The sequence below is a fragment of the Pinus tabuliformis genome, chromosome 2_2 (assembly GCF_031772625.1).
Source record: "Pinus tabuliformis cultivar Carrire ecotype Pingquan chromosome 2_2, CPIR1, whole genome shotgun sequence".
Classification (NCBI taxonomy): Eukaryota; Viridiplantae; Streptophyta; class Pinopsida; order Pinales; family Pinaceae; genus Pinus; species Pinus tabuliformis.
This window is the reverse complement of record NC_142300.1, coordinates 322,521,389-322,532,433: the sequence shown is the minus strand read 5'-3', so window position 1 is coordinate 322,532,433 and position 11,045 is coordinate 322,521,389. Positions and strand designations below refer to the sequence as shown.

General features: G+C 36.0%; 1 pseudogene; it reads left to right on the top strand.

Moving 5' to 3' along the window:
* Positions 1-9,771: 9,771 nt before the first annotated feature.
* On the top strand, positions 9,772-10,706 carry LOC149192583 (zinc finger CCCH domain-containing protein 18 pseudogene; annotated as a pseudogene).
* Positions 10,707-11,045: the final 339 nt, after the last annotated feature.

The window sequence follows — 11,045 nt, the reverse complement described above, 5'->3', positions numbered from 1 at the left end:
ATTTCCTTCTCATAAATAGCTTGCTTGAGATGTAGTAGTAAAAATACCCAATCACCTACATCAAAACAATTTTCACTACGATGTTGATCTACTTGTTGTTTCGTTTGATTTTGCACTGAAGTGGCGTTATCCTTTAAAAGTTGGAGAACTTGTTGTTGATGCTTGATGTGATCTTTCACTGCTTGAACCTTTTTCTTCTTGATATGTCCTTCTATCTCTAGAGTTTGAGGAGCGGTAATTTCTTCCAATCCTTTACAAGATATGGTCGGATTCATTTCTTGATGTTCGATGTGATCTTTCACTTCTTGATACGTCCTTCTATCTTGATAGTTTGAGGAGTGGTAATTTCGAACAATGAATTACAAGATATGGTTGGATTCATTTGTTCATTCTCGATGTGATCTTTCACTTCTTGCACCTTTTTCTTCTTGATATGTCCTTCTATCTTGAGAGTTTGAGGAGTGGTAATTCTTGCCAATGCTTTACAAGATATGGTCTGATTCATTTCTTCTTTCTCTGGGGTGGGGTCTTGGCGTATATCTTCTTCTTTTGATGTTTCTTGATCCTTTTCTTCCTCCTCTTCATATTCTATGTAAAATAATTTCTTCTCAGCACACTTATGACCTTTAGTGCATTTGCTATCACAATTGTAACAAAGCCCTTTTTCTCTTTTTTCTTCCAATTGTTGTGGTGTAACCCTTGTAGGTTGTGGAAGGCTAAGAGAAACAACACTTCCATCTTTATAGTTGTGAGGGGTACGCTTCCTGGTTTCCATAATTTTGCTTTCCACTATGTCACAAAGCCCTTTTACTCTTTCCAATTGTTGTGGTGTTGCTCTAAAGAAGGTGTTGCTCTTTGTATCCTGATAATGTGCTATCATTTCCTCCGTGAAAATTGACCACGTAACAAGTTGTTTACGAGAACAAAGCCCTTCATACCATAAAAATTGATCTAGTTCTAAATATGAAGATGCAATACATACCTTTTGTAACAGTTGTACACCATGTAGATCAAAATATTGCTCCATCTGAAGTATCCAATTTACCGGATCCTTGCCATCAAACTTCCTCATCTTGCTTTTTCTTGATTTTAGGAGCTCGACCTTGAAATGACTGTAACTATGTACTTTCAGATCTTTAAGTTCTGAAATTGTGATCTATAGTAGCCCTCTATGTCCTCTTTCCAATGCCACCAGTTTGATCCAAATTGAATTCTCTAAGAAAGAGTTATGCACAATCTCCCAAGATGACCTGATTATAGACCTTTCAAGAAGAGCGAAATTGTATGAAGTGCCACATGTCACTGTTTCGACCTTTGGATCTGAAAAATGCATACACGAAATTGTAGTCCGTCCTCTTTTTGTACCTTCTTACGAAATTTCAATCCGATCCCCAGAGAGAAAGTTATGACGATTTTCCCCAGGTCACTTGTTTGGAATGTAATTCAGGAGTCTGTAAAAAGACCAACTTCCTCAGATCATATCTCCACAAATATAGCGCAAAAAGCTCTGAAATTTGGACCCGAGGTTTAGCGCAATTTCTTCTCAAATGGGTTTTTTTGAAACTTCTAAAACATCACAGAAAAAAGTTATAGCGAAAATTCCACGATGACCTGTTTGGAGCAGCGAAACCCTAGAATCCAAAGCTCTGATACCAAATGTTATGAAACCAGCTCAAGAAAAGATAGAAAAGATAGATCAACGCCTTAGAATTCAGCCTCTTCGAGGGGGCAACCTCCTTTACATTACATAAATGAACAATTCTTCGATGATGCAAATGAAAAGACCTCCTTTCTATATATAGGAGTCTAAGGGGTCATAACATAATCAGAGCCGACATAACAACAATAATGTAAGGGCACAATAATAACAATAGTGGGCTTCTATGGGGCACAATAGTAACAATATGGGCACTACTTGGGTACATCAATATAATAAGTGGGTTATACTAATAACAATAAGGGGTTACACTAGTAGTATAGGGGCCTAACATTTGTGTTGTAGATGATCCATCCTCTTGTCAATTAATGACTTGAACCACTAACTTGACACTGCTTCATTGTGCACTATGACATTTTTATCTAACTTCTTCGGAAAATGAGGAACTGATGTGATTCATCTTAATGCAAAAATTTATAAGATTCGACAAACCCCTGTTCAACATTGAAATTGATGATAGCATTCCATGTTATTAATTATCAATGTGTCTAATATTTAGACCCACATGTATGTAGATTTATATCATAAAAACTTTATAATCATGATTATTTAGGGATTGCATTAAGACCAGACCTTAAATGGAAGATAACACTCATCTTTTGCATGAATGTTGAACATTCCGAAGTGCTACTCATGGGAAATTTTCTTTCCATAGGTAGGCATTTGATGTGAAAAAAACATTCCCTTAGTGAGCAATGAATTGACATTGATTAAATTGACTCGCTAGTTTACTTTCTTGTAGAGATATCACAAAATTGGTAATATTGTAAGACATGAATTAACCAAGTTAAACAACAAGGAACACAAATGTTGGTCAATTTATTGGTTTAAATCCTACACACTTAATTACCAATTTCGGGGTGTAGACTTGCAGGATACAAGCACTGTATATGCAGAGTTTAGGGCATTAGTGGCTTTATAACTTATGCTACAAACCAATGACAAAAAACAATTTGAGAACAAATGCGACAAACACTTCTTCACTGGACATGAACTCAAAGAAACGATTTTGTCAGGGATGGTGTTTCACTCAGCGTTAACTATGAGTGTTGCTATCTCATTTACAAATGGAGCCCCTAGTTCAAATTTTCAACGAGGCCTAGCAAACTATAGTTATTATAAAAAAAAGGAACATTTGTTCAAAGGATTTAAATCCAAAGAATGGTTGTTCATTGTAAACAAGTAATTATAGATGCAAGGGATAAGAAATCAATGAGATATATGATCACCACGACATCAATGTATAATAGATAAGCACAAAGAATAGATAAGCTAGGTTATCATGGTGTCGTCAGGTGGCCCTTTATCATATGATAACTATATTTATGTTTTCCCATTGTTATGTTGTTATAAAAATACCTTTTTCATAATCTATTCATGGACATAATCTGTTCTCTTAAAGTTCATGAAACTTTGTGCTTTGACATGGAATGTTGGGTTGTTTCAGAAGGCTCTAGGTACATTGAGAACATGGGTGCCTGCAAAATTTGAGGAAAGTTTGAGCCTTAATTAGTGCAATATTAAAAATATGGGTGCCTGATGAGCATCGATGAATGTTTGAGCCCTCATCAATGCAAAAGTAAAAGATCAATTATATGCCACTACTCTCCTGAAGTTTCATGAAATTTTGAACTTTGACATGGAATGTCGAGCTAATTCACATGGCTTTGTAATTGTTCAACAAATTGAATTGTCGGTTTTTTTTACTGCAATGTTTCTGTATTTTCTCATGTAATTGGTCTAATACTACAGACTAAGCTGTAACAATGCTGTATACACACCAAAATTTGGGAATGAATTAGTGTTTTGGACATCAATCTAAATTGTTGTTCAAATATATTCTCAAATGTTAGATCTGTTATATGATAAAAAAAAAATCTAATTTTATTTATGGTGTTCATATTTAAGAAACCTTTCATCACTGATCAACAACCAATGAAAAAATCACATAGCATATCAATATCTCTCCAGAAACAAAGATCTGAGAAGGTGTTTGGAAGGATCAGACAATAAATTGATATGCTATGTGAATTGATAACAACAATTAAAGGATAGAAACAGTGCCTAAAACAAGGATGTCTATATTTTCACTATAAGAGATGAGACAAATTGAAGAGGGAGCATGCATAAACCTCATTGACATACCATTCTAGATCTCCCACCCCAAGTAGACAATTATCTATTATCTATTGGATGAGGAGGACACATAGGCAAAGAAACCTTTCATCACTGATCAACAACCAATGAAAAAACCACATAGCATATCAATATCTCTACCGCTTTAACACTGGCAATGGGCCTCTCACTTCTGGATTAGTGCATGCAAATCTGAGGGGAATGTCCCTAATATATCCTGTTGATCCAAACTTTAGAAATATGCTATTTGAACACTTCAAACCAGCAAGTAAAATACATAGATCTGCAAATAAAACTTGCAGATCAGTGAACAGATTCTTGAAATCTGCAAATGAATCTTCGAAATCAGCAGTCAAGGGTATCTATTTATGTGATTGACCGGGGCCTTGTCCTTGTGAGTGAGAAAAGAGGGTAGGAAAGAAGAAAATCAATAAGGGAGTTGTGAATCGAATCTTGCTGATTTATGAATATTAAATCTGAAAGTTTCAGTTACAGAGAATATCCTACAAGGGAATTTTTAGCAATTAAACCACTTGAATAAACCCAACAACATGTCTTCAATTAATCAGACCTGTTACAAACACGGTCTGAACAAATCTTGGATCTAACTATTTCTCAAAAGAACCTAAGGAGACATGAGATAAATGTCACAAATTAATTCCTTTTAGTGACCTACAAGAGTAGCTTGATCGTAGCCATTAACTCAGAAATAAGATGAGGAGAAAGTTGTGATTTCTCTGAAGAATAGTGAAGGACATTGGGCATTGATTATTAAACTGCCATTCTTCTTTTTCTCTTATAGCTGAAGGTGATACCAAACTGTCCAAGCATAGAAGTTCTAACAATAGCACTTATCTTCCAAAACGATCAGTAATAGAGCAGTGCTCAACTATATAACATTAGCTCTACATCTGCATGATAATTAGGGAATGTATGCTACTCTTCTTCTTTGTAGAACACACTGAATCTGAATTGAAGAATACAATAGAAATTTCAAGAATAGCATTGGACATTAGGATTGTGCCATTCCTCTTAAGACTGAATCCCATTTTAGGCAGAGTTGATCCTCAAAATATCTATCTGAAAAGAAGCAATGATTTTTAATATGAAATCATGCAATTGTAAGCATCATATCTTATCAGAGTTAGAGGGAGGTTGAGAAGACTTACATTTTTCATGAAATTATGATATTATGCCTTTTATCATGCATGCAAGTACTATTGATAGTGCTTCTATTGATTGAAGATAGTTAAATTTCAGTACATGGTAAACACTAACCAAACCTGCAACTAAGAACACTTAGAAAACTGAAAAGCTATAAGAAACTTTCAGAACTGCTTCTTTATGCAAGATCTGAAAACATTTAAGCTAACCAAAAAGTTTTGAACAACAAAAGAAAACCACAGAACTTAGAAAAACATCTTTGTTTTCTTTATTAACTCCGAAAAGAAAACCAAACAAAGTGGATCCGCTCTTTTGTAAACTGAATGAATAACAAAAGTAGAGGGACACTACTACTATTGCATCATCCTAATTAACTTAATTCAACCCTAATTCATTTCTAGGAAAGTGCGCCCAAGGTGCTTTTAGAAGTTTCCTAGAATAGAGATCCTCACTCCTAGACTAATGCACACTATTCTAAAACTGGAAACCTCATCTACCATGCACTTTTCCTATAAATTGATAACAACAATTAAAGGATAGAAACAGTGCCTAAAACAAGGATGTCTATATTTTCACTATAAGAGATGAGACAAATTGAAGAGGGAGCATGCATAAACCTCATTGACATACCATTCTAGATTTCCCACCCTAAGTAGACAATTATCTATTATCTATTGGATTAGGAGCACACATAGGTAAAGAAACCTTTCATCACTGATCCACAACCAACGAACAAATCAAATAGCATATCAATATCTCTCCAGAAACAAATATCTGAGAAGGTGTTTGGAAGGATCATACAACATCATAATGTATTGATGATAATCACAAAATCATGAACCAGTTACTTTTCTCAAAATACATTTGTCCATGTACATGGAATATATTACATTTGTCCATAAATTTGTCTCCCATACAAAAAATTGTTATCATTGCATGTTGGGGAAAAATAAAACATTAATAGGTTCTTCTTTAGTGAAAGAACCATGCTATGATAGACCCCAGAAAAATGATAACAAAAACCCATTTGCACAATGGGGATTTATATTGATGGTGATCAATGATTTCTGTTGTAGTGGATGGTGATCCTATGTCATATTTGGCATCTACATATGTGCTTAAAAATGCTTTGGACATTATATGAGTGGACATCTTTTCAATATCTACAAAATGATTGATGGTAAAATGTTGAAATTGACAACTCCAATTTACTGCTTCCTTATGAAGAGGTTTTGAATTATCCTTCCGAACTCGATAGATGCCTTTCATCTGATTACATATCAACTCCGAGTTGGTGAAGACTTCAATATCATTTACATCATGTTGTTTTGCCTTTTTTAACCCTTCAACAAGGGCAATGTAATATGCCTCATTGTTTGTCGTCATTCCAGGCACTTCTCTCTTTCCATGAAATAAATGATTTGTTGCCATATTGTAAAGGATGAATTTAATAACTGCTCGACCTGGATTTGGAAAGCAAGACACTTCAATGCATAAACGCCACTTTTGCACCATTTTTTACACTTCAAAAACCTGAAAAATAAATAACGATAAATTCAAGTTAAACAAGTAGACAATTATCTATTTCCTAATACTCAACATGTTTTTCAATCATATATAGTTAAAAAAGCAGAGAATTTGTGTTCATTTACATTGCAACACTTTCAATACTGGCAACTATTCTGCAAAAAACACATTTAGCAATCACCACTTTATATAGATGAAATGCTCATTATAGGACCCAAATACATCTATGAGTTTTAAAATAAATGATACTCAAGGAAGTGAATATTGTATGCAGTTCCCTTGTTTTTGGATGTGTGAATAGGAATAATTCTGATCATAGACTAATTCACATCATTCTTTGGTGCGTCTGTTGATAGTAAGTACAGATTCCCTTATTTTGGGATGTGTGAATAGATTAATTCAGATCACAGTGAACATATTGCTTCATTATTCTCAAACATTTCTGTATATTAGTCCCCTCACAAAGGTACCATTACACTAAAGGGGGGAGAATTATAGTGTATTATGGTGTGTCATAAATACCATCCTGTACAACATCATCATTTCCCTACATTCTTATTTTTAAGCGATAGCCAGAGTGTGTACATAAGGTATTCAAGGAGCTGAAGAAATTTTCATCCTTTACAAGCCTGAAACTGCTATCCACCAAGGTTTATAGGTCCCCTGACTCGTTTGCAAGGGTTTTGATTAAAAGATGATTGTTTCTAGGTTGAAATTTAAAACACAGGAAAGTAGGACTTCCTTTAACACATGATGTACTCTGATTTGCATAACAATCACATCTTGTCATGAAATTTGTCAAAAGATTGGGCTACCATCTTCTTTTCACAAAGGAAATCACAAGTTATTCCAATTTACGCAAGCATTGGATCACAAACTGAGCTAGCATATGTTTCTCATTCCAAGGTGATGCATTGTGTTGAAGCAATAGGCAAATAGTCTGCCAGATCACAAATACCAGCCAGTGTTCAATAAGAATCCACTTGGTAATTGGAAGAAGATTCCCAACATAGTAGTGGAGCATTAGCTTTCTATTCAAGATTGGCATTAAGGGCATGGTCTAGGTTGAATCTTGGTCTATGTTTCGTATCATTTACACAGTGTGTTCCAATTGAACCTTATGCATGTGGTTGATAGAAGGTTCAACTGGACAAAATAACCTTGCTCTAAACACAACTATAGAAGCTTGGAGATTGGTATTGGCTGGAAAATTTCAATTGCTTCATTAGTGTTGTGACTTGTACAAGAACATTCCCAACATAATATCTCCAAGAATACTTGGAAACTGCTTCTAGAATTCACTCAACATAAACCCACAAATCTCAAAGGCTATGATCCTCAGGGCAGAAGATAAACTCAACTTCATAACAAATATGGAGTGCCTCTGTTAAATACAGCTCTATCTACTCAATTAGCATTGCAAGCAAGCAGCCAAGCAGTGGACCAATCTAGAATGGAGGCTTTGATATTGTCATTTCTAGTTTCTACAAACAACACCAACTTCACATGCCTTCAAAAGAATGGTGAGTATAGAGGTGATCGTAGAGAAGTTGCACTCAGAATTGCATCGAACACAAAAACTAAAACTCAAAGACCTGATTGGCATACTGAACAACAAAGGTAAATCTTGTTATTCCATTGCCCACTAACTGTTGTGCAAGCTACACTGAAGACAGAGATCTTTGTACAAGACATAGAACAAAGGTCAGAGGTCAGAGGTCAGACATTATTACTTGAATACACATGGAATTGTATCTCATAAATAGGCCATAGGTAGAAAATAGAGAAATGCATTAACCTTACAGCCACAGACTCAAATTAGTAATGTTGCAAATCCAAAGAAGTAGTTAATGAACATCCCCTGCCTCTCTAGCTACAGACAGAACATGAAAATAAGTCCTTTATATCACAGGTTATCTTAGTCAAAACTTCATCCAAGGAGATCAGTTCATGCATATAATTATGTAAACACAAGTCATTTCAGTGCAATTTTGGAGTGAACATCACTTGTGTTTGCTGTGTTGGTTTGTCCTCACTCAAGGAAGTGAATATTGTATGCAATTCCCTTATTTTTGGATGTGTGAATAGGAATAATTCTGATCATAGACTAATTCACATCATTCTTTGGTGTGTCTGTAGATAGTAAGTACAGATTCCCTTATTTTGGGATGTGTGAATAGATTAATTCAGATCTCAGTGAACATATTGCTTCATTATTCTCAAACATTTATGTATATTAGTCCCCTCACAAAGGTACCATTACACTAAAGGGGGGATAATTATAGTGTATTATGGTGTGTCATAAATACCATCCTATACAACATCATCATTTCCCAACACTCTTATTTTTGAATCCTTGAGGCTTCTTATAAAATTGTTTTGCCCATTACCAAGTTTCAATGGTTGGAAGCTTTACTGATTCAGTGTCTTTGTTCGTAGTATTTGATAGCAGAGAGTTTCAATTTCTGTGTGTTTCTATGAATTTAATGGAGAAGGATTGTTAGACCAGATTAGTTAGGTTGAGTGGCCTTACGGTGAGCTTTTGAAAATGCATTGTGTGGTTTTTTCAGAAGTTAAGTTAGTTGTAGGAAATGTAATGTAATGTAATCGTAATATATTGTGTTGCAGTGTACATTATGGATTTGATGTTTCCAGTTGTAGAAGGCAAAATGGATACATATGAAGCAACAAGGATTGTGTTCACAAGGATTCAGAGCATAGAACCAGAGAATGTGTCCAAGATCATTGGGTATTTGCTTCTTCAAGACCTGAGAGATCAAGAAATGATTCGCTTGGCATTTGGGCCTAATACACTCTTACAGTCCATGATTTCCAAGGCCAAGACAGAGCTTGGTTTATCATCTCCGTCCCCTCTTCAGTCACCTCTGCACTACACTCAGTTTTCTAATTTGTTGTCTCGCTCATTCTCTTCTGTAGCACCCAATGGCTTTCATGGGGGAACTCACATTCCACATGAGCAACAGCAGGATTCAGCATTGTTCACCCATCATGAAGTCTTGAATCCAAACCGTTTTGTAACTAATGAGCACAACGAATTTATCAATTTGAGCCGCCAGTAAAGCTTACCCAGTGATCACAAATTTTCAGACTATCATGACCAGTTACTAAACCTCAGGGATGATTGTCAGCTCCAAGATCATCTCTTCTATCCCACTGAGAATCTTGATTCCTACAGCCTACCAAATGATAGTCATGTCTATATAGAGATGCTCTCTTTCTTGAATGGAAGCAAGACAAGATTGAATCACAGGGGATCTTATTCCATGACAGACGTTTCTGTAAGCTGTGAGCCAGTTTCTTGGAAACCATGCCTATATTTTGCCAGGGGATATTGCAAGCATGGCTCCAACTGTCGTTTTACTCATAGTTATTCACGCTCTGACAACGTCTCGAGTTCAATTCCCTTGGATCCCCGCTTCGAAGAAGCTTTCTCTGTGGAATCATTGGAGAGATTAGAGTTAGAACTTCAAGAATTATTGAGAGGAAGACAGTCCCCTGTTTCCATTGCTTCCCTACCACAACTCTATTACGAGAGATTTGGGAAAACCCTGCAAGCCGAGGGATACTTAACTGAGAGCCAGAGGCATGGGAAAGTAGGATACAACTTGACAATCTAATAGCACGCTTGAAGAATACAATAAGCCTCATTGATAGGCCTCATGCTCAGCACGCCATTGTTTTAGCAGAGGATGCTAACAGGTTCACAACTTATAGGCCAAGTGAACGAGATCCCTACTATTTGAGTGGTGTCAGCTTTGGATCCCGTCAAATTTACATGACATTTCCTGCTGAAAGCACCTTCATGGAGGAGGATGTTTCCAACTATTTCAGGTATGTAGTATCAGTTTCTATTATATTATCCAATGCGGCTTTCTTGGTGGGTGGAAGGGGTAGTTAATATGGTTTTACCAGGGTTCTATGTCCTGCCAGTGACAAGACATGGCATGCTTGTGCTAGTTAGTAATTGACACCAGGTGCAGGTCCCGGGCATAAAAATATCTTAAAAAAATCTATTGTTGCCCCTTTTAGGATATACAGACTTATAGAGGATGTGAGAATTCCATACCAAAAGAAGCGTATGTTTGGATTTACAAGCTTGAAACTGCTGTCCACCAAGGTTTACAGGTCTCAAGATGATTAAAAGATGATTGTTTCTCGGTCGAAATTTAAAACACAGGAAAGTAGGACTTCCTTTAACACATGATGTACTCTGATTTGCATAACAATCACATCTCCGCATGCAATTTGTCAAAATCTTGGGCTACCATCTTCTTTTCACAAAGGAAATCACAAGTTATTCCAATTTACACAAGCATTGGATCAAAAACTTAGCTAGCATATGTTTCTCATTCCAAGGTGATGCATCAGTGTTGAAGCAAAGGGAAAACAATCAAGTGCATGTCTCAATCAGTCGTTAATAGAGTCGGAGGTGTCACTGAAGAGTACCTGGGTGGCGAGCTGCAGAGCGGAATTGCGGAGC